At 57.2% G+C, this 21,946-nt stretch overlaps 1 long non-coding RNA gene across 1 annotated transcript; it reads left to right on the forward strand.

Annotated features, from left to right (window-relative positions):
* Positions 1-11,848: 11,848 nt before the first annotated feature.
* LOC125086896 (uncharacterized) lies at positions 11,849-16,904 on the forward strand. The gene is made up of 3 exons (XR_007123291.1): positions 11,849-12,312; positions 12,455-12,589; positions 14,667-16,904. It is a non-coding gene; the product is annotated as an uncharacterized LOC125086896 (long non-coding RNA).
* The last annotated feature ends 5,042 nt before the right edge of the window (positions 16,905-21,946 follow it).

Genomic DNA, 21,946 nt, shown 5'->3' on the forward strand with positions numbered 1-21,946 from the left:
AGGGTCCAAACCCAGGCAGCTGGGCTGCAGTGACCCTGCCCGAGGCCAGCCCCTGCTAACCCCACTGAGGCCCTGGATACTGGCTTTGCAGTCGTAGAGGGCAGAGTGCCAGCTGTGATCCCAGTGATCCCAGATCACTGCTTCTTGGCAAATGACCTTGGGCGGGCACATAACAGCCTTGCCTTGCTTTCTAATCTCTGCAAGGGGGATCTCGAAGCCTGCTTCATGTGTTATAAGGGGGTACAAGACCATGTCACAGGATTATTATTCTTATTAGCAGGAGCTCCCTGGGACCAGCAAGACCTGAACACTTCCCATTCACCCACCATTCAGCCCCACACACTCCTGCTTGGAGGAGAGCTGCAAGGCTTGTCCACAGGTTCCCTGGTTTCCTGTCCCTGAGGGTGAGGAAGACGCTGGGGGAGCACTTCTTCCCGTCTTCTCCTTGGTCCCTTCCAGTTTTTGCTGGGTGTGCATGCTACGTTTCCTTCTTGTTTTCCTCAACTGCCCTCAGCATGACATTTGGTGGTTGTACAAGTGTCCTGGGGCTGCCATGACAGAGGACCACACAAACTGGGGGGTTTAAAACAATAGAAATGGACCTTCTCAAAATTCTGGAAGCCAGAAGTCCAAAATCAAGGTGTCAGTGCGGCTGCACCCCCTCCAAAGCCTTGGGGGCTGGGGGGGAATCTTTCCTTGCTCGTCTCAGCTTTGGTGGCTGACAGCAGTCCTTGGCAATTCTGGTGGGTAGAAGCACCAGTCCCATCTCTGCTTCTGTCTTCACACGGCCTTCTTCTGTGTGTGTCTGTGTCCAAATCTCCTCTTCTTATAAGGACACCAGTTATTGGATTAGGGCCCAAACTAATCCAGTATGACCTCATCTCAACTAATTCTATCTGCAAAGACCCTATTTCCAAATTAGGTCACAGGCACACATGCCATATGCACATGAATTTTGGGGACACTATTCAACCCAGTACCGTTGGCTGATTCTGTAGGCTCTCAGATTAAGAACATTTTCTTTCTTTCCTTGCATCTTTCAGGAAGAGCCTGAGAAATGTGTCCTTCTTTGCTCTTGGACAGAGAGACAAATGGAATGTCCCTTTACGCCCTGTTAAGGACACCTTGAGCAAAAGACAGGCTGAAAAGCACCCAGGGATGGAAGGTAGCCATTGGCCTAGCCAAGGGTTGCACAGCCAAGGTCAATGTCTCTTGAGGAGGGAGCATACAGAGGCCTGTAGCCGGCCTGGCATGGTCTAGTCCTTCACAGACATTGTCTCATTTAGCTGCAAGGATGTTTCCTGCATTTCTCTGGGGCAGAGCTCAGCCTTAGCCACCTCAGATGGCCCCTCACACAAGAAGGAGTGTCCCCCAGAAAGCTTATGCCGAGCTGCCATGGGCGAAAGAGAGAGAGGGAGGTAGAGCCACAGGGCCAGGCGTGGGAAACCTGGCCAGTGCCACGGTTCCTTGGCAATGTTACTCAGGGAAAAGTCCAGGGGAAGTCCAACAGCCAGCTCTTTGCAAAGCCCTGGGTGTCTGGCAGTGAGGTGGACATGGGCACCCAGCAGATGTTCCCATTGAATCCAAACCACCAGGCTGGGGAGAGCTGGAGAGGTGGCGCTAAGAGGACTTCCTCTGCCTCTTCACCATCATCAGAGAGGAGTCGGGATGGAGAAACCCACCAGAAGCCTGCTTGTCCTGTGGTTGGGCTGGCCCGCCCGAGAGGGGCCCTGGTCAAGGGAGAGCTCCCAGTGTGAGAAGTGGGGGCTCCAGAGGCAAAGGCCAAGTGTTCAGGTGAAGCCCTCCTCAGATGGGGCCCGCAGCCCCTTCCCTCTACCTGTTCACCTGCAGCTGGGGACTCTGAGCAGACTCCAGGCTCAGAGAGGCTCTCTGGAGCACCCCGGTCTGACTTCTAGAACCAGGGAAAGGGCACAGGGAGGATGCCAAGAAGGCACAAGACTGTGATCTACCAGGAAGGGGACCGCCCTGCCCCAGCAGCCCTGCAGGTGCTCTTCTAGGGACAGGAAGTCAGCTTAGTACCAAGCAAGAGGTGTGGGGGGAGGGGCTCAGGCATCTGTGCGGGGGAGGGGCTCTGGCACCTGGGCTGTCAGCCGGGCCATCTGCTCTTCCCACATTCATGGAGTGGGGATCAGTAGCCTAAATTTTCATCGTGGTTCAGTTTGCCTCCTCACAGCTGGGACACCTGGGTAGGTCTCTAAACCTGCTTCCCATCTCCCCAGGGTTGTGGTGGCTGGTTCAGTAAGTGAGCACCCCCATGGCCTAGTACGCAAGCAGATGCTCTGTCAACACTGGCTTCTGGATGCTCCTGGAAAGGGCTGAGCCCCTCGACAGACTTGATTTTTTTTTTTTAAGATTTTATTTATTTGACAGAGACAGAGATCACAAGCAGGCAGAGAGGCAGGCTGCAGGGTGGGGGGGGCAGCAGGCTCCCTGCTGAGCAGAAAGCAATGCAATGTGGTGCGATATGGGGCTTGATCCCAGGATCCTGAGACCATGAGCTGAGCCGAAGGCAGAGGCTTAACCCGCTGAGCCACCCCGGCGCCCCCAGACTTGATTTCTTACAAATAAGTGGCCTGACCCGCTGAGGGGAGAAGGGGTGAACTTCTAGGCAGCCCTTCCTGGTCGACTAATCTCCGGGGCGGAGGGTGGGGGGACAGTGACACCCTGCCCCCACTTCTCACACTGGGAGCTCTCCCTACACCAGGGCCCCTCTCGGCCGGCCAGCCCAACCACAGGACAATCAGGCTTCTGGCCAGGCAGTAACCGTAAGTCAGGCCCGCCCTTCCTTACATGGGGCACCGCTGAGCCTCCGTCCAGAACCTGGCTTCCCATAGAGGAGGAGAAGGGGGATAGAGAGGCCCTTCCTTGCCAGGTGCGCTGGGCTGGCTCTTAGCCCCACCCCCAGAGGGTGCTGGTCTTCCCGTGATTTTCAGGGGCGCCTTGTCCTAGCAGCCTCCACCAGGCCCAAGCTGCAAAGGGCAGCTGAAGCAGCAGCTGATGTTCCGAAGGAGAAGCTGACTCACTCCAGCCAGGCTGCGCCCTCCGTGAGCCTTTCTGGACCTCAGCCTGGGATTCCTGCAGGTTCCGACGACAACAAGTTGGACCGTCTTCTTTTTTTTCTTTTTTAAGATTTTATTTATTCGACACAGAGAGACCCAGTGAGGGAGGGAACACAAGCAGAGGGAGTGGGAGAGGGGGGAGCAGGCTTCCCGCTGAGCAGAGAGCCCATGCGGGCTCCATCCCAGGACTCTGGGATCATGACCCGAGCAGAAGGCAGAGGCTTAACCCGCTGAGCCACCCAGCACCCCTGGACCATCTTCTTGTATGAGGTGGGTTCCAAGGTGATCCAGACGGGAAGGGAGGAGAGGGAAGGGCTCTGGCTGGCCCCGGGGGGTTGATGCTCTCTGGCAGGTCCAGGCTAGGGGTGGGGACAGGGACATAGGACAGTAACATGGGAAGGCCTAAAGGATCCCCAGGCCTGAGTGAGGAGGAAGGGGGCGGGGAGGAAGCGAGGACCCCATTTATAGAGCACAGGGCACACATGACATAATTATTCTATTTTAATCAGCGCTACCCTGTATGGTAGATATGACTTATCACTGGTTACTGGCGCAGGAGACTGAGCCTGGGAGCCCGTGAGTGGAGGCTGGGTGAGGGGTGGAGGCTGCCGGAGCAGAGAGAGAGGTCAGGCACCTAGAGCCTCCCCAGGACCCCTTGGCCCGGGGACTGCAGCTGACCTCCACGCTCGCGCTTCAGGGGCCCCGCAGAAGCGCGGTGCAGACCCGCGAGTGGGGGTGGGACAGAGTCCCGGGAGGCCAGCCCTGCTCCCCTCTTCCCCCACCCGCCTCCTGTGCCCCCGCGCCCCGCCGCCACGTCCGTGCCCATGGCAACCACTCCTGGGGAGGTGTGTACAGGGGGAGGGACCGCACGGCCCTCTGACCGCACAGCCGCCCGCCGCGCATTCCTCGGCCCTTCCATCAGCGCGGCGGCCCCCGACGGGCTTCCCCGCAGGCTGTGAGGTCAGCGCCCGCCCCCCCCGCCGCCTCGGGGCAGCCTCCTCCCCGGACCCCGAACCCCGGACCCGGGTCCCCGCGGCCGACCCCGTGCCTCCCGCCCCCCCTTCCCTGCCCCACCTCCCCGGGCCCCGCAGCTGGGATCCTGGCCCCCGCACCCCCTCCCCTGTTACCGCCCGGGGGATCCCGGCCTGCGCCCCTCCTCGGGTCCCCGCAGTCCCGGAGCTGGGCGGCCCCTCGCGCCCTCCAGCCGCTGCGCGCGGGCCTCGGGGCCAAGCCCTATTTCGGGCGCTGGCGCTGCGGGCCCGGGCAGCCCTGCCCGGAAGGGAGGCTATTCTGGGCCGGGCCTGCGGAGCAGCTGTGGCCCCAGGGCTTCCCGGCAGGGTGCGCGCCGGGGACAGAGGGCACGCTAGGGCAGGGCTCCCTTCCCTCCCCACCTTTCTCCCGGGCCGTGCCCAGCTCCCTCCCCTTTTTGGCCAGACCCAGGTCCTTCCCTAGGCCAGGAACATTCTCTGGTGCCAGGTCACCAGCAGAGTGACCACAGCACACCCTCTTCCAGTGCTCCCAGACGGCGCTGCGCCCCGAGCCTCTCCACCTCTCTGTGGGGATGGTTTTCCTCGCACCCTGTGCTTGCCCGGGCCTGGCCTTTGTACCCCTGTGTCCCTTTTGCCGGCCCTCTTGACCGTAACCCTTAACCCACATGCTCATAGGGTTCAATGCCAGATAAATTGCCAGCGTCCCGTACAGGATGGATCCCCCCAAATGGTCACTAAATGAAAGTGGTTGAACTGTCGCATTTAGGACACCAAACTCCAGTCCCCTGGGGTCTTAAAAAGAATGTAAAATATTCTGTTCTGCAAACCTTTTTGATGATCATAGTAGGTCCTTGCTGCCTCCTGGGCCCCTTCCCCCACCAGAGGGAGTGACCACTTCCATGGGGGACCTTGGAGGAAACCTCAGGCATCCGCCTATGTGGCCTGGGTCTCTTTGGGCTTACTCTGACCTTAGGACCAATTGCCAGACTCCTCGGGGCCACATTCTTCCATCTGTGGGCCAGGATAAGAATCTCTGTGGTCTGTCCCACGTCATGGTCATAAGGAGACAGAGGACAGGCAACGTCATCAGAATCCAAGCCACTGTATTTAATCTAACCTAAACCTCTCTCTCCCAAGCAGGTTTCCCAAAGGGAATGTGGGAGGACACTCAGGGAAGGGAAGAGGGGGGAGCTGACATCTGTCCTGCCGGTGCTCCCAGCCCATGAGGTGTTGTAACTACTCCCTGTCATTCAGCCCCACTTTATTTATTTATTTATTTATTTATTTATTTATTTATTTATTTATTTGACAGACAGAGATCACAAGTAGGCAGAGAGGCAGGCAGATAGAGAGGGGGAAGCAGGCTCCCTGCTGACCAGAGAGCCCGATGCGGGGCTCGATCCCAGGACCCTGGGATCATGACCTGAGCCGAAGGCAGAGGCTTTAACCCCCGAGCCACCCAGGCGCCCCCAGCCCCGAGTTTCTTAAACTTGAATGTCAGCATAAACCCCTTGGATCTTGTTAAAATGTGGGCTCTGGTTCCTCAGCCCTCTGGTGGGGACTGAGGTGCTGCATTTCTAACCAGCCCCAGGTGGTCTCCCTCCTGCCAGCCACTCTCCTCTACCCCTGGCAGCAGCAGGAGGGAGGAGGAGAAGGAGAAGGAGGAAGGAGAGTCCTCGATCTCCCACCCAGTGTTCTGAGGACAAGGCTGAGGTGTAGGGAGAGTAAGTGGGCTTGCTTAACACGCGTACGCCCCGCTGGCCACAGAATGTCCCCCTCCCCTCCAGCCTCTGCAGCTGGGGTCCTCCAGATGCTCCAGCTTTGGACCCAGACCCCCACCCCCCCTTTCTTTTTCTCTCTGGTACAATACCTGTGAGTTGCAAAACAAGTACTCGATGTATACTTATCCTCAATAAACACAAATACAAAGTAAGTTATACATGAGTAAAGAATGAAACTTGTCCCCATACCCAAGGCCAAATACCATCTAGAAGTTACTACTGGTTCTTTAACTGATGCCATCTCGTTTTGTTTACACTTTGGGTTAGCCACGGTTAACACTGGAGGATATGGGTAAAAGGCCAGGAAAAAGCCACCAAACAAGGGACCGGCAATCTGGTGAGAGAGAGAGAGAGAGAGAGGAGAAAGTGTGCTTCAAACGGGGGCCCAGGAAGAGGTAGGAATCACTTTCTCCCCGGAGCCCTTCATGTCCATCTTTCAGGGCAAGCTGGAACAATGGAGGGGGAGCCCAGGCCCGTCAACACCCTTTTTCATGAATAACTCAGCCACCCAGAGCTCGGAGGCACTTGTCAACAGGTAGTTTACTTCCAGACCAGAGGCCGGAGCCTTCACACTCATGTGCAAATGGAAGGGTAATCAGTTGGCGGTTAATTAAAAGTGGGAGTCGCTGGGAATGTGGAATTGCTCCATCCGAACCCAGCGGGGAAGGCAGTGTTTCTCAGGGGTGCCTCTGTGTGGAGGCCAGAGCTCACAGAAGTCGGGTTTTGGTTTCCTGAATAGTATCTGCCCGGTCTTGGGGGATGCTTGAAGTTCAGGGGGGCCGGGGTGCTGGGGCCAGAAGACCTGGGAATCTGGCCGACTAGGTCAAGTCCTGGCCCCACCACTCACTGACGGAGCTGTTAAGAGAGGGGGTAACAACCTGCGGAGGGCTCTGGCTTGGGTTTTCCGCTCTGGGGGGCAGGGGGGAAGGGGGTCTGTGGCTGTTCCTTTCCTCCTGTCTCCTGTTCACCAGCCCCACCAGGTGCCCCAAGTCTATTCCTCAATTCTGGGGCTGAAATGAGACAGACAAGTTAATTTCCTTTAAACATGGACATTTTCTCAGACTTGGGTAATTGGGGAAAAACCACCGGCCTCCTTTCTCAGAGGGAAGGACCAGGGCCCACGCGGGGCGTGGGGGAGGGGCGCGCAGGAGGGACTGGGAAATCTCACCGTTCTCACTTCTGCTTTGCGGGATCCCTCTCACCTCATAACTTCCCCTGAAGTGGCCCACTGGCCATTTGCATGCGTCTCGTTGAAATTCCGGATAGGAGGGCCACCCTGTCCCCACACCCCGGCCCCCAGAGGGTAGCTGGAGCATCACTGAGGAACTGAAGGGTGGGGACACGTCGCTGTGGGAGGGCAGAGACTGCCCCAAACCTTCCCCTGACTGATTCACCCTTCTTCAATACATGGGCCATTTTCCTAGAATGTTGCAACAGTGTTATTAGGGTTTTTCCAGAGATTTCCACTCAATGACCCAACCCTGAGCCCCTCAAGTGGAACCCAAGCTAACGCCCACTACGGGGGCTGGACGTTTGCCCTCTGACCTTGGTGTCCCCTCTGTTTCATGCTTTCTCAAGGCACAGAGCTCGGTCTCCCAAGAAGGACCCATTGTAGGGCCAGCTCTGCACGCAGCAGGCTCTTGGTGTGTTTTTCTTCCTTAATACATATTTGTTTTATGGATGGGATGACTGGAAATTACTTATCCTTGATGAAGAAACAGGAAGGCAACAGAGTTTTAAAATCCTTAAAAAAAAAAAAAAATCCATCCCGAGCCTTACCCTCTTCCTCTTTACATCCCTTGACTTTCTGTCACAAACGCTCCCTTTCTAAACCTTAAAGGCTTCCTCCTGAGAGCCGAATGGGGAGACTGAGTCTCACTCCCCTTTCTCTCTGGTCCTGGGTTTATGTCGCAGGGTATGTCGCAGGGTCAAAGCTGCATTGATTTTTGTGAGTTGGGATTCCGTGGCCTCTCTCGACCCCTTACAGGGGCAGACAAGGCACCATGAATTGGTCTTGGGCTGGGATCAGGGACCACCTTTGAGGGGGTGTGTGGTGGTCTTCAGTGCAGTGAGGAGGCTGGTGTTTGAACTCTAGGAAAGGAATGTCACCGTGGGCTCAAGGTCCACACAGGGTGATTCCCCGTGGGCTCACCATAGCAAAGGAAAGAGATATGGGGAATTGTCAGGTGGGTACCCTATTTAGGGGATATTTTTTCAGAAAGTTCAGGGAATTCTGGCCAACAAAAGCTATCCGTTCTAAGAGTGAAAATGGGCCAAGGAAAAATGAGAAACCGGGGGGGAAAAACCAGAGTTTGGACCATCCAGGCACAGAAGGTCTCCCTGAGAAAGGTTAGTGGGTGGACGCAGGGAAGACAGCACTGGGGGCCTTGTAGGGAGGAGCAGAGGAGCGGAGAAGAAGGAGGGAAGGGGGGAGGGCTCTTAACCAGAAGTGAGTGCAAAAGGACAGACCCAGCACCTAGGTGAGAAGACTGGATTGTGTCAAAGAGGAAAGAGAACAGACTGCTTTTATTAAACATCTACTGTATACGGGGCCACTCTCAACGTCTGTCAGTTCTGTCCAAGCCCTTCCTACAGGAGGCCAACTCCAGGTTACCACATCCTTGCCCCTTCTCCAGAAACCTCCCCGGCCACGAAGACCACTCTCAGATTTCCTTGCTTCTCTGTCACACTCAGAAAGAAAGCAAGACAGGGCAAGGCTGAGGGGGAACTGAAATCCCGTGGGGCAGGAATCAGTAAGAAAGGGCTGGACACTCTGAATCAGCTCAAGGGCCCGCCCACGGCTGTCATCCCAGGAGAGGACACAGCTTGCCCCCCGGGCTGGGGTGCAGTGCCTCTTCTGTCACCCCCGAGATTGGGAGAGGGGTGGGAAGATGGGCAAACCAGGCCCCTGGGGAGCATCCCCAGACACGAGAAACTGGAAAGCAGGGAATGGGACAGTAATCGTCTCTGAACCATTAAACAAATTCATTCGTTCATGCCTTTTGTCAACAGATGTTTATGGAATGTCCCTAAGGGCGAGCTACTGTATTAGGCACAGGGGGTGAACTCTTAAATTGGGGTAGACTATTCGCTAAAGGCCTTAGCAGCTACAAGAAGGAGATGATGGTGTGTAATTATTGCAATGGGAAACACTTTTACCAGGGACATACAGATAAAACACTATTGGGACTCCAAAGGCACTTAGAAGAGGCAGACTGGAGTATCCGGACTGATTTCAGAGAAAGAACCAGAAGTGGTCACGATAGGTATAGATATACCAGTGTTTATAAAGGTTAAAAAAAAAATCGGAATTCACTCACATGGGATCTGTTGAACAGGCAACGTCCTTATGACAGGATACTACACAGCCAATAAAAGATTGGTATGTAGCTGTACGTCTATTCATAGGTGAAGATGTTCACAAAATATTAGTGAGAACAGATCACAAAAGACTATTGAGGTCTGATAGCCTTTTTATGTTTTTTTTTGACATATGCATTTCTAGATGTTTTTAGAAACTTGTCAAAGTACATGCTGAAGTGTTTAAAGTGCTTACTTATCTCTGCAGATGGGGGTTTAGAAGGCCATCAGATTCTTTCTCATTTATCTCTATTTTGGAATTTTAACAAAATGAATACTATTCTTTTTCAAGGACAAGGAGAAAAGTTAACAATTTACTATCAGCAACTCAGGCCAATGTGAGTCCTTTCTTCTTTGGTAGGATGCTCAGATGGTAGAGGTGTTATGGAGAGAGAATGTCTTTTTTTTTTTTTTTAAAGATTTCATTTAGTCATTTGACAGAGAGAGAGAGAGAGAGAGATCACAAGCAGGCAGAGAGGCAGGCTGGGGGTGGGTAGGGGAGGCATGAGCGGGGAGCCCGATGTGGGGCTCGATCCCAGGACCCTGAGATCATGATCTGAGTTGAAGGCAGAGGCTTAACCCACTGAGCCACCCAGGTGCCCCAAGAGAGAATGTCTAGATCCCATCAGAACATCTGACTGTCTATGATGATGTTATGGAAGACATGGGAATGTAGCCTAGAAAATAACACAGTGGTAGCAGGTAGCAGTTCCTCAAAACAAACCCAAAGGCAACTGATCAATGAGCAATGACATTGGGAGATGAGTCTCTAGAGATGTGTAAGGCTCTGGCCCAGACCAAGGCCAATTCAATATTTTCATCAATGACATGAATAAGGAGCATGAAGGCCTATGATAAGATTTTCAGATAAAACTGGGGGTAACCCAGCTCGTCTGGATGCAAACCTACAAGAGGCTAGAACAGGAGGTGGAAAGACACAGGATTAGGGCATAGAGTCCTGAATGAGCTGCCCCGGGGGCCCCAGGACTGGAGAGGCTAGGAGGAAAAACACAGAGGCAGAGGCTGATGGCATGTGAGTTCATGCTCGGGTGCCACGGGACACCAGAAAGCCCCCACACCCTGGGTCGTCATCAGGATGGAGTGGTCTCCCGTCCTTTGTGGGCTGCCGTGGGCACCGTGCTGGGCAAACATGTTTAAAGAGCAATGTCACCAGGGCGTCAGGGGGACAGAAAGCTCTGAACACTTACATCCCTGAGGGTCAGGAAATCTCCCTGATAGGGTAGGGTTAGGGATATGTCCCCCCCTCTGTCCCCCCACCCTGAGAGAAGAAAGCAGGACAGGTCTCATCAGCTGGTGGATGATCACAGGGACATCCTTCCCCAGATCAAAAAACAAGGGAAGTTTCTAGGAGGCCGAATTCAACTCAACACAATAAAAGGGGAAAATGCCAGATCCTCAGAGCATCGTCTTGTGCGGGTCTCCCAAGAGCCCATGATGTTGTCCAGGGACAGGGAGGGAGGCAGTGAGTCTGCCTTGGCGGAAGAACTCCAGCACAGGTGGGCTGACCGCCCAGGAGGCCAGACCAGACGACCCCAGGGCCCCCTTCCAAATCATTGGCAGTGCCCGCCCCAGGGCTCTGTGTGCACCCAGGAAGTGGAAAGTAACCCAGATAGACCTGGCCCTCAAAATGGGGGTGGCTCTGGGGGGAAGCCAGCCCTGGCAGACTGGCCATTGGAGGGATGACAGCAGCGTGGTGATAACACAGAGGAGGAGGGGGGTCAAGCGAAGGAGGGGAAGAGAGAACAGAAAGCAAACTCAAGAGAGAGAGAGGAACAAAGAGAAGCACGGAGAGGGAAAGCAGGGAGGGGGGGGGGAGCAGATGGGAAGTGAGAGGCTTGATAGCCCTGGTGGGAGCTCGGAGCTGGCAGCCTGGGAAGGGAGGGGCGGGGTGGGCGGAGACCCACTGCGGGTGGGTGGGAGGGGGCAGGGTTTGCAGCAGAGAGTCCTCCCGGTCCATCCAACACTTGGTCCACCTGTGAGTCATGCCTGAGTGCCTCAAGCTGTCGGGAACTACAGGTGCGAGGAGCCTTCAGAAAACGCAGAGCTATAACCCTGACCATCCCTCCCAGATTCACCCTCGAGCTGGGGAGACCAAGCATGGATCCATGACCAATGAAGGAGCAGCACAGCCCGTCACAAGGCAGGAGAGGGCAGGGTGGACTTTGGAGTCAGGAAGACCTGAGTTCCAATTCAGACGTGGTGCTGTGCAACCTCAGGCAAGTTTCTTAACTTCTCTGAGCCTCCGTTTCCTTCTCTGCTATGAGGGTAAAGAGATCATGGATACATAAGCACAGGGTCCCTTCCCCCAGAGCAGGCCTCAACTTTGAAGTGAGGAACCTCAGCCCTAATCGAGAAGAAAAGCTGGAGAGGTTGGGGAGTCCTGGAGGGACGGCTCAACGTTCATTCATTAACTAGGTGCTGGGTTTGAACCTACCAGTGAGGGAGTAGATAGGTTCCCAGGACTGATAGTCAGGGCAAGAGGGGGATGCTGTGTAGCTGGAGATAAACAGGCTGGAAGTGGCCTGGGCCCCTGGGAGCGGGGCCCCTGGGCATCTGCCCAGCCGCTGAGTGCTAACAAGGCCCTGCTCATGCGAGCAGCTGGGGGCAGCCGGCCGGGTCAGGGGCCTTGGTGGCGGCTGCTGCCTTTGCAGACGGTGGGGAATTCTTAAGGAGTGTCCAGCAAGCAGCGGGAACGTGCCACAGGCTGTGGGCAGAGCTGGCAGAAGGCACATCCAGCCACCCTCCAGAGGGTGAGGAAGGGCCCACCCCAGCCCGGTGCTCCAAGCCCACATCCTCTAGTGCAGCCCTCCCTGGAATTATGACTGTGGGGTGCAGATCCCCCTCTTTGGGGGGTGTCTCTGGCCGGGGACCTCAGCTGCTATCCCGGCCTCCAGGAGGGAGGGTGCAAAGCCACCCCATGAGTCACCGTGCCCACTTCCGGCCACATAGAGCCCTCGGCTGAGTCACCGGCCCCCCAAAGAGAAAGACTGGCCACGAGGCCGGAAAGCTGGAGACCCACGGCGGCAGGAGCAGGGGTGCTGGCGCTGCGGGGCCGCGGGGCTGTTCTCTCCCATGGCCAAGGTGCGTCCGCAGGAGCGGGAGTCCTCCCCGCGGCACCAATCCGGCCGCCAGCAGGACTGGCTCTTTGCTGGTTACCCCCGCCCATACCCTTCAAAACAAAGCAAAACAAGAAAGCCCACTGTTTATTTTGAAATGATTTCAGGCTGATAGAAGAGTCGCAAAAGTACCAGAAACCAGTTCCCAGCGCTCTTCCCCGGAGACCCCGAAGGCAACTTGTTACCAGTTCGCTCGTGTTACTGTTTCTTTCTCTGCGGTCTCCTTCCTGGGCCATTTGAGGGTAAGTTGCAGACATGAGGTCTCTTTCATCCTGAAACGCTTCCGGGTTGTACGTCCCTCCCCCCCCCCCCACCAAAAAAGGGGTTTTCTTGGAGAATCACAGCTCACTCAGCAGCCTTAAGGAGCTTCGTGGGGGCGCCTGGGGGGCTCGGTCGTTAAGCCTCTGCTTTCGGCCCCACATCAGGCTCTCTGCTTGGTGGGAAGCCCGCTATCCTGGTCCTAGTTCCCCTGCTTGTGTTCCCTCTCTCGCTGCGTCTCTCTCTGTCAAATACATAAATAAAATCTTAAAAAAAAAAAAAAAGAAAGAAAGGCCTTCATGTCCGATGATATCCCATCTCAGATGCGTCTGGCCTGTATGGAGAACCGGCCTGCGTGGGGAGGGGTGGTTCACCTGCCCCCAAACCTGGCCAGGGGCCAGCACCCCCAGGTTCTCCCCGCCGGGCCTGGGGTGCTGAAGGACCACCCAGCGTCCTTGTAATCAGGGCTGGTCATTCGCTGGGGAATGAACCTTTGACCAAAGCGGGGATGGGAACGTGTGCGACTTCTTCCTTCCTCCCAGCACTGGGGCTCAGGTGGGTTGTAGTCAGTTTCCTGAAAGATACCCCGGGAGACAGGAGACGCCCCACGTCCTCAGGGACAGGGGGTCACACAGGAGTCCTCTGCTGGGTCTAGTGCCCGGCGGTCACCTTGAAACTCTTGATTATCTTTTTTTCAGTTTGGGTCTTCTAAGTAAGGTCCCCAGGCTAAACCCTGAGCCCCTTGTCAGCATCCCTCCAGTGGGTACCCTTCTGCTCCCCATTCTACAGACGAGATAACTGAGTCTCAGGGAGCTTAACTCACTCGAGGTCAACCAGTAAGTAGTTAAGTTGGACTCAAACCCAGTTCTTCCTGCTCTGAAACCCAACCTGTCCCTCTTGGCTGCTGACGTGGTTGTTTCTGGGGTCTCTCCTTTGATTCCTGAGAAACAGCATCATTGATCTCATTCTGGGCCCCACACTAGAGTTGTGGACACAGAAAAAAGTCAGACCTGGAGCTGGGATTTAGGTTGGCGACCCTGAGGGAGTGACGTTGGCGCTGGGGCCACGTGGGCCCAGGACACGCTCTCCAAGGTGGCCGAGCCAGGGGCTGGGCCTGGGCCAGGGCCAGTCCTGCCTTCTGGCCTATGGTCCAGTTTTCGTTTCTACCAGCCAGGGAAAGCGGGGCTGAGTCACCGGAGTCCCTGTCCCTGACTCCTCGCCCAGACATCATGCATTCCAGTCCCTGGCTCTTGGCAAAACCCCACTAACTTCTTAGCTCGCCCCACCCTCTTCCCTGAAATAAATCAAAGTTTCAAGCTGGGGAGGAGGTCACTCAACCCAAGCCCTTCAGTCTGCAAGCAGAGGCTGTGGGGTTTGGGCAGAGGTCCTATTGGGGGGGAGGGTGTCTAGGTTTGCGTCCTGGGGTGTCCCTGCTGCTGAGTTTCCTTAGAGGTCGGGCCAATTCACCTCTCTGCGTCTCAGCTTCTCCTGAATGGGGCTGGTGATGGTACTGATTCAGTGGAAGGGTCTCTTGGAGCAGGAAATATGAGAGCCTTCTAAAGGGAACTCCCCTGAATGCGCCCCACACCTTGTAAAGATGACCTCATCTTCACTAAGAAACGGGCTCAGAGAGGGTAAGTCACCTGTCTACAGCAACCCAGCCAGCAAAGCCAAGTCCAGTTCTACCAGACGATGGTGCAGAGCAGCCACCCTTCCCACCAGGCACTGGCCCCAGGGAGCAGCGAGCACTGGCTGCCTGCCCACCAGCCCAGGGCTCGCAGAGTCCAGTGTGCAGCCAGCCCGAGAGGAGTGAGGAAGCCGACCCCTCCAGATAAACAAAGCACTTCCTCCCCGCGGCCCAGGCCCAGAAGGAAGAGGTGCTGTGTGCACAACTGTTTATAGAGACAGATGTTTGGGACGGAAAAAGAGAGACAGCCCTCCTCCATCCCCATGGAGACAGAGGAAGTTTGCAGCTTGGGCAGAGGCAACTGGAATTGAAAAAGGAGAAGGGGAAAGGAGGGAACCAGATCTGACCCGCTGAAAACGGTTTGACATTTTCAGATGCTGGTGCCTAACAAAGGATGTCACCCAGGCAACCAGGCCTGCGGGCACGGAGGCTGCCCATCCCGCTGGACCAGGGGCCGGAGCCCATAGGAGGCTCCCGGGGGAGAGCCACGAATGTCACTGCAGAGCAAATCAGTAAACACAGATACACCTAGGGCCCTCTCAGCCCAAGGCCCTCCCAAGGATCCCTGCACAGCGAGGAGGTGATTCATGGCCCCACCTCCTCTCTTCTCTCCCCATCCCTCCTCTCCCCTTCCCTTCCCTTCCCATCTCTTTATTTTCTTCCTTCCCTCAACCCCATTTTCCCTTCCCTCCATCCCTCCCTGTTTCCCAGGTGTTCAATCTTGCCCTCCCCCCAGCCCAGGAACCATGTCCCCACCCTCTCGGTGGCAGGTGGCCTTGGCATGACTGAGACCAGAGGGCTGTTTTTGCATGGAGTGAGCTCCCCTGGGGCCCAGCATAGCCATATCCTCACACTCTCTGGCTGGAGACCCTGGGTCATTTTAGGCAGTGGTTCTATGGAAGGAGGGGGGAGAGGGGAGAGATTTGGGGCCTCTTCTAACGGACCACATCTGCTTCCTTGGAATTTCTCTGCCGGTTTGCCAGCCCCTTTGTCTACACATGGTCCTGGGCAGAGACAGCTGGTATCCTGGGGCTGGGCATGGCTTCCATGAACCTCTGGGCTCTGGTGGTGGGTTGTGTTAGCAGCACCCCCATGGCCGCCACGATGTCCAGCGCAGGATGGACACAGTGGCCACCTGCTCGGATCTGCCCCAAGCCATCACCGGCCAGTGGAGCCTGGCTTTCTTCTCGTCCAGCTCAGCTGCATGACCCTCTCTCTCCTTGCTTCCCTCCTGGGGATGGGAGAGGGGGTGGATGGGGGAACTTCCGATGAACTCTGGCCTGGATGATGAGAATTCCTGAAGCCAGGATGTTCTGTGGGAAAGAGCTAGAAGGGAGAGGCAAGCTGCAGCGGGCATGCTGGCTCTGGGGTCATGACTGCAGGACAGAAGCAGGGAGCTGGCACCTTCCACCCCCGACCGCGGAAAGGCCCTGGGATGCCCCATGGGGGGAAGGCAGACCACAGTCAGACCATGCATTTATCCAGGCTGGCCCGCCCCGCAGTGCACCCCAATTCTCAGCCTGACACTGGGAGTGCCAAAGTCCTCCTCTGACATATGGAGAGATCAACACATGGCCAGAAGGACTGGGTTGGAGGCTGGGGGCAGACCTAGGTCGGGGGCGGCGGGGGACAGGGTGTCCACAGCCAGGGGTCTGGGAGCACAGCTGCCACTGGCTGTGTTGAGTGAAGTGGCAGCTCAGATGGACGGCTGGGAAGGGGCAGGCCGTGACCACAGAATTGGGAGATCCAGCATCACTGGGTCTAGTCCTGAGAAGGCAGAATTCGAGCCCAGAATTGAGGCACAAAGAATATCACACCCCCTCCCCACCGGGGAAAAACAGGAAACTTTGGGAGAACAGAGGATGAGGAGAGCTTTATCAGCGCCCACAATACCAGGGATGAAGGTCGGGGGTAGGGGTGTTCCCTGACCCCCGGAGTAGCCTAGCCACATCCCCAGAGGCTTGCAACTGGGCCCTTGTCCCCCATCTGCCCAGGGAATGGTGTACAGGTTCGACTCCTGCCTCTGCCCCAGCCAGCTGGGTTACCCTGGGCAAGTTACTTAACTTTTCTGGGCCTTGAAACCTCCTCTAGAAAATGGGCATAAGAGCTATGTTTCACTCAGAGGTCGTAAGCATGCAAGGAGACAATATGGGGAACCACGTTTAATTGACACTTACTGAACTCTCAGTGTGTGTCGGGCTCTGAGCCAGGCTGGGTATTAGGAGAGAGGTAGAACGGGGAATCGTGGGTGTGTCCAACGGGAAGCTCTCACCTGGTCCAGGGAGGGGTGAGTCAGCGGCCCTGCTAGTAGAAGTGACCCAAGGGGGCATTGTAGAGCGGGGCGGCCTGTAGTGCGGCCCCGTGGAACAGCACCACAGCCCTGAGGCCAAATCCAGCCCGTGTCTATTCTGGTTCAGCCTGTGAACAAAGAACGGGTTTTACATTTTCAGATGGTCGCAGAACAAAAATTGAGAGAATACTAGTTCCTGGCACATGCGAATGACATGAAGTTCAAGTTCTAATACCCATAAAGTTTTATTAGGACAAAGCCAAAGGCATTTGTTTGCAAATTGTGAGTCGTCTGGGGCTGCTTTTGTGCTGCAGAGGCCGAAAAGTCTTATTATGCAGCCCTTTGCGGGGGCGGGGGGGAGGTTGGGGGGGGACAAAAAACAAAAAATGTTGCTGACTCCTGGCCTAGGAGAAGCATGTTCAAAGACTAAGAGGTTAAGAGAGAGAATGGAACTTTCTAGGCAGGGGGAGAAGCCCACTGTGTCTGGACGGGAGAGATGAGAGCTAACGGGGGAAGGGCGGGGCGGGGGGGAGCCGCAGAGGTGACCCGTTTGCCACAGCCCAACGACCCTGTGGGTCCCACCCAGGAGAGGACAGAAGTCGAGGGTGAGCGGGTCCTCCTCAGCTGCCACCAGCCAGACGCCACCTTGCATGAGCCTCCTGGGGCCCCAAGAGGGCTTGGAAATCAGAACATTTCCGATCTTTTCCAAGGAAACCTCCCTTCTGTGGGGCTCAGCGATGCTTCATTTTCCCCAAGGAACCAAGCTGGGGAGGTTACCAGGGGCTGCTGTCCTGATTCCAGAGGAGCCCAGGAAAGGCCTGTGGGGTGCTCCCTCCTCTCTCCAGCTCCTGCTCAGCCAAAGCCTGAGGAATGCTAATGTAGCAGACTGAGGCCACCCCAGGGGGCCTGGGGCCCGCACACATCTGGCCAGGGGTGCTGGGGTCACAGCTGGGCCCCAAGGCCTTGTGGGAGGGAGAAGGAGGGGGAGGAGGAGTCAGAGGAGGGCAGGAGAGCCTCCTCAAGGCTGCCTCGGGGCTGGGACCACCCTTTGGGGGGGCCCCTGGACAATTCATGGGGCAAACCGTTCCATCTTGTTGGAGGAAGGCGGTGCCCACTGTGGTCCCAGTGTGCTTGTGGGCTGATCCCCAGCAGGAAAGCTATAGGGGCCCACCCCACAGCAGGCTGGGACGGTTCTCCACTGGATGGTACTGGGGCCAGGGCCTTGGCTGGGCCACTGAGGAGAGATGGATCCCTGAGGGACCCTTGCCATTGCACAGGCCCTGGATGGGGTGGTCCTACCCCCCCCCCGCCAAGAAGCCACCTTTGCACGTTTGTCTCTGTGCTGCTCCCTTCCTCGGACCAGCCCCCGATGGTCACAGTCTGGCATGCGTGGGACCAGTTAGAGTGACCTGGGCCTCTCTGGACCCCCCAAAGTTGGAGGGTATGGTGACAGTGTTGTGGGGGGAAGAGGAAAAGAGGAAGGGTCTCCACCTGTCCCTCACCCCCATCTCTTGTGAGCAGGGTGCTCCTGTGCTGGGTGTCCCAGGACAGACAAGCAGGCACAGAGACCCCTCGCAACAGCTTGTCCAGGTCCCAAGTGAATCAGGTGTAGGCTGCGGGGAGGTGAGCGTGGACAGGGGTGCCTCGGGGGGACACGCCATCTGTCCCTGCAACAGGAGGATGGGCTGGAGGAGGAGGTCCAGGCCTGACTTCACAGGCTCCCGTCTTCCCCCTTCGTCCTTCACCACGCAGCTGCAGGGCCAGCGGGGCGGGGGGTGGTGGTGGTGGTGGTGGTGGTGTGTGCACCCGCGACCTCAGGCCCCCACCCCTCCCCCACGCTTGGCACTGCAGTCCCTGCCAGGTACCAGCAGGCCTCCAGCAGCGGGGGCTCCAGGCCTGGTCTCTGCAGCCGGGCTCCTCCGGGCCCATAGCCCTGGGCTCCATCACCTTGGAGCTCCACCTCCCACCATCCTTGGCTCTGGAACCAGGACGTTCAGGCCTCTGGATGTTGCCTCCTCGTCATTGGATCTTCCAGCCAAGGTCCCCACCCTTGCCCTTTCCCAGTGCCCCCGCCGCCGCCTCAACTTCCTGATGCGCCTCCCCTGCCTGCTTGCAAGTCACCCGACTGGGCGCCCGAGCACAGCCCTGCCCAGACCCCTCACCCAGCTCTCCCAGCTCCGAAAACGTTTGAGGACCTGGGGCTCCTGGGCGTCTCCAACAGCAGGCTCGGGGCTGCAAACCCCCGTCCGGTCCCGGCCACACACTCCAGCCACCACTCTGGCACATGAAACACGCACACGCATGTGTACACACACACACACGCACGTGTATATGCATAAGTGTGTACACATCTGTGCGCAATCATGCGTGTGTGTACACACCCACGTGTGCACTCTCACACCGTTCAGTTGGCTTTGCGTCCATGCACCTTCCTCCCAGGCTCCGCCTGCCTCTCCAACACCCACAGGGACCCATCCTCCAGACTTGGGACTCACTAGTTCCCCAAGGCTCTTTCCAGAGTAGCCACCCAACCCCCTCCACACCTGTCGGGACGGCGGTACCTGCCTGCTCCCAAGACTTGCCATCTGATGCTTGGGTATTATTTACGGTCAAGATTAAAACCAAACCAAACCAATCCCCTGCTCCTGTCTGAAATTGGTGAATGATTGGTGGGGAGGGGGGATCCCCACCCATGAGGCTCAGCCTCGCTGGGAAAGGGACTTTCCTTAGAATGAACGAAGGCGTCTTGTATCAGCTCTTAACGATTTGGGAAGGGAAGCAGAAGAGCTCTTTACTGTAATTCGAACAGCTAAATTATTCATCAAGAACAGCAGGCAGAGATTGGACAGTGACCTGAGAGACAGGAGGCCCTGAGCCCAGTCCGTGACCCAGGCCTGGGACCGTCTCCCCCTGCTCCTGAGGGGTCGGCTGAGTTAGAGGGGTCTGGGGAGAGAGTCACACTGAGGGTCCTGCAGAGTAGGAAGAGCATTGTTCCAGCTGGGAGATGGGGGTGGGGGTGGGGGACACTGAATCAAAGGGTTCTGGCCACATAGGGGACCGCAGTGAGAGGTGTCCCTGGTCCCTTGAGGACTTGTCCTGATGCAAGGGTCTCCCCAGCTCTGGCCAGGTGGACCCCAGACCACGGCAGGCTGGCCCTGTCCTGAGACACCAGGTTTTAAGGTGCCTGACTCCCCACGCTGACTCCCTTCTGCAGCCTACAGCTGTCCCTGATGACCTCAGGTGCCTGGGGTGGGAAGGAGGTGGCCAGAGTCCTGTCCAAAGTTCAGGTACACTCCCCCAGATGCTCAGGAGGGGGAGGCACGGGACAGATGGACATCAGAGCTTGTCCCTCAAATGCAAAACACAGGTGGCTCCATGTCCCTTCACCTCTACTCTGGGACAGGGAGAGCTGTGGGGTGAGGGATGCTCACCCCAGCTCTCCTGTCCTACCTGGTCAGTCCCCACGCCCTGTGCTCTGACCCAGAGGGAGGCCGGGACAGAGAGCTCAGAAGTCTTAAGCATTGTCCTTTCTTCCTTCCAGCTCTGCCTGTCCCCAAGGAAGGAGTGACCAGAGGAGCAAGGGGAAGTGGGGGTGGGCCCAGGGCCCAGTTGTGGTGGTTGGGCAACATCTCCCACGTAGGAGTCTCCCTTCCCCATAAGGAAGCCTTCTGGGGGAGAGGTGAGACTCTCTGCCCCACTTCCTCCCGCCCCCAGCACCGGGACCGGCGGGTGCTCTGTGGATGTGAATGAACGCAGGTGATGGACAGATGGATGGAGGAAGGGGTGGACCTGGAGGAAAGGAGTGGGAGGTCCATGAGCACTCGTGGGGACTGAGCCCTGCCAACTGCGCGGTCCGGGAGAGACAAAGAGGAAAAGCAAGAGAAGTAGAACCAAAGGGGGGGTGTCTAGTGGTGGAGAACCCGCTGAGATGGGGGTGAGAGGTCTGTGCTCCTGCTTGGTGCTCCCAAGGGAGGCCCAGGATGGGGTGGGGGGGTAGGAGAAGGAAGGGGTGGAGGAGGGAGGCCCATGAGGAGAGGGAGGAGCAGCAGGAGGAGGGAGGCCCAGGACGGGGTGGGTGGGTAGGAGAAGGAAGGGGTGGAGGAGGGAGGCCCATGAGGAGAGGGAGGAGCAGCAGGAGGAGGGAGGCCCAGGAGGGGGAAGCGGGGCTGGGGGAGAACCTAGCCTTTTGGAAAGTGGAGCCCTGGGGGCAGCACGTGCTGACTCACCCTCCTGCCTTCAATTTTCCCTGTTTCCTGGGGATTCTCATTTTATTTTCGGGAAAGCTGCCTGCTCCGTGACTAATTTGTTCTTAAACAAACCAAACCCAGGCGGTGGGGAGGCCAGGCCGGGCCTGAGTCACTCTCCGCCCAAGGAGACCACACCTCAGCTGTGGGCCTGGGCGCTCTCCAGCTCCTGGGAGACCCTCCCACCCCGGTCTGAGGGTGGCTCGCTGCTCCTCAGGGAAGCAGTGCTGGGGTGGGGGGGGGGGGTGGGTCCCCAGCGGCTGAGGGTGCTCCCTGACCGTCCGCTGCCTACAACAGCCTGGCCTGCAGCCAGAGCTCAGGTCGCATCTGACTGACCCACTGATGACTTGGGTTCCCTCCTTCTCCTCTCCCACCCGCCCTCCTGGAACCCTTCCCTCCCACGGCCCTTCAGTTGGGTGACACACACTTACTAGCAGTTCCCTTCCCCAGGACCACATCCTAAGCCAGACACAATGATAAATGCAATCTCTCTGAGTGTGCATGATTGTCACTCTGTCTGCCCCCCCCAGGGGGGTGTTGGGGGGCTGGTGGGGGGCTATTAATCGCTTTGCCATCGGGGCCGCTCAGACCTGTCCACCTGGTAGCACAGCCTGGTCGGGAAGCAGCCTGCCAACCAGGCACTCTACTAGGCATCGGGGAGACGCTGGCCCCTCCGTTTTACAGAAGAGGAGCCCGAGGCTCGGAGAGGCCCAATGTCACTAAAGAGCAGATGCCGCATTTGAACCCAGACCTTCGAGCACGTCCAGTACCCTAGCCGGCCATGTGCTACCCTCCACCGGAGCTATGAAGGGGGAACAGGCCGGAGGGCAGCTCAGCCATGGGCCTGGTGGTACAGGAAGATAGGGACCAGAGTGGGAGGGGGGGGGGAGGCAGGGGTGTTTTCTCTGGCTCCAGCCCCAGTCCGGATGCCCCCACTAAACCCAGGTCTCCTGGGTGGGACTTGGGCAAGACAGGCCATGGGCATATGGAAGAAACATGTTTCTATTGTTCATCTCGCCCTTTTAAAATTTCAACTTTTGTGGGTACATAACACATGCGCCGAGTAATAAAGTGCCTGCGGTTTGCAGATAAATGGACCGACGCGCTCTGGAACATGGGA

The sequence above is a fragment of the Lutra lutra genome, chromosome 16, assembly GCF_902655055.1.
Source record: "Lutra lutra chromosome 16, mLutLut1.2, whole genome shotgun sequence".
In the NCBI taxonomy this organism is placed as follows: domain Eukaryota; kingdom Metazoa; phylum Chordata; class Mammalia; order Carnivora; family Mustelidae; genus Lutra; species Lutra lutra.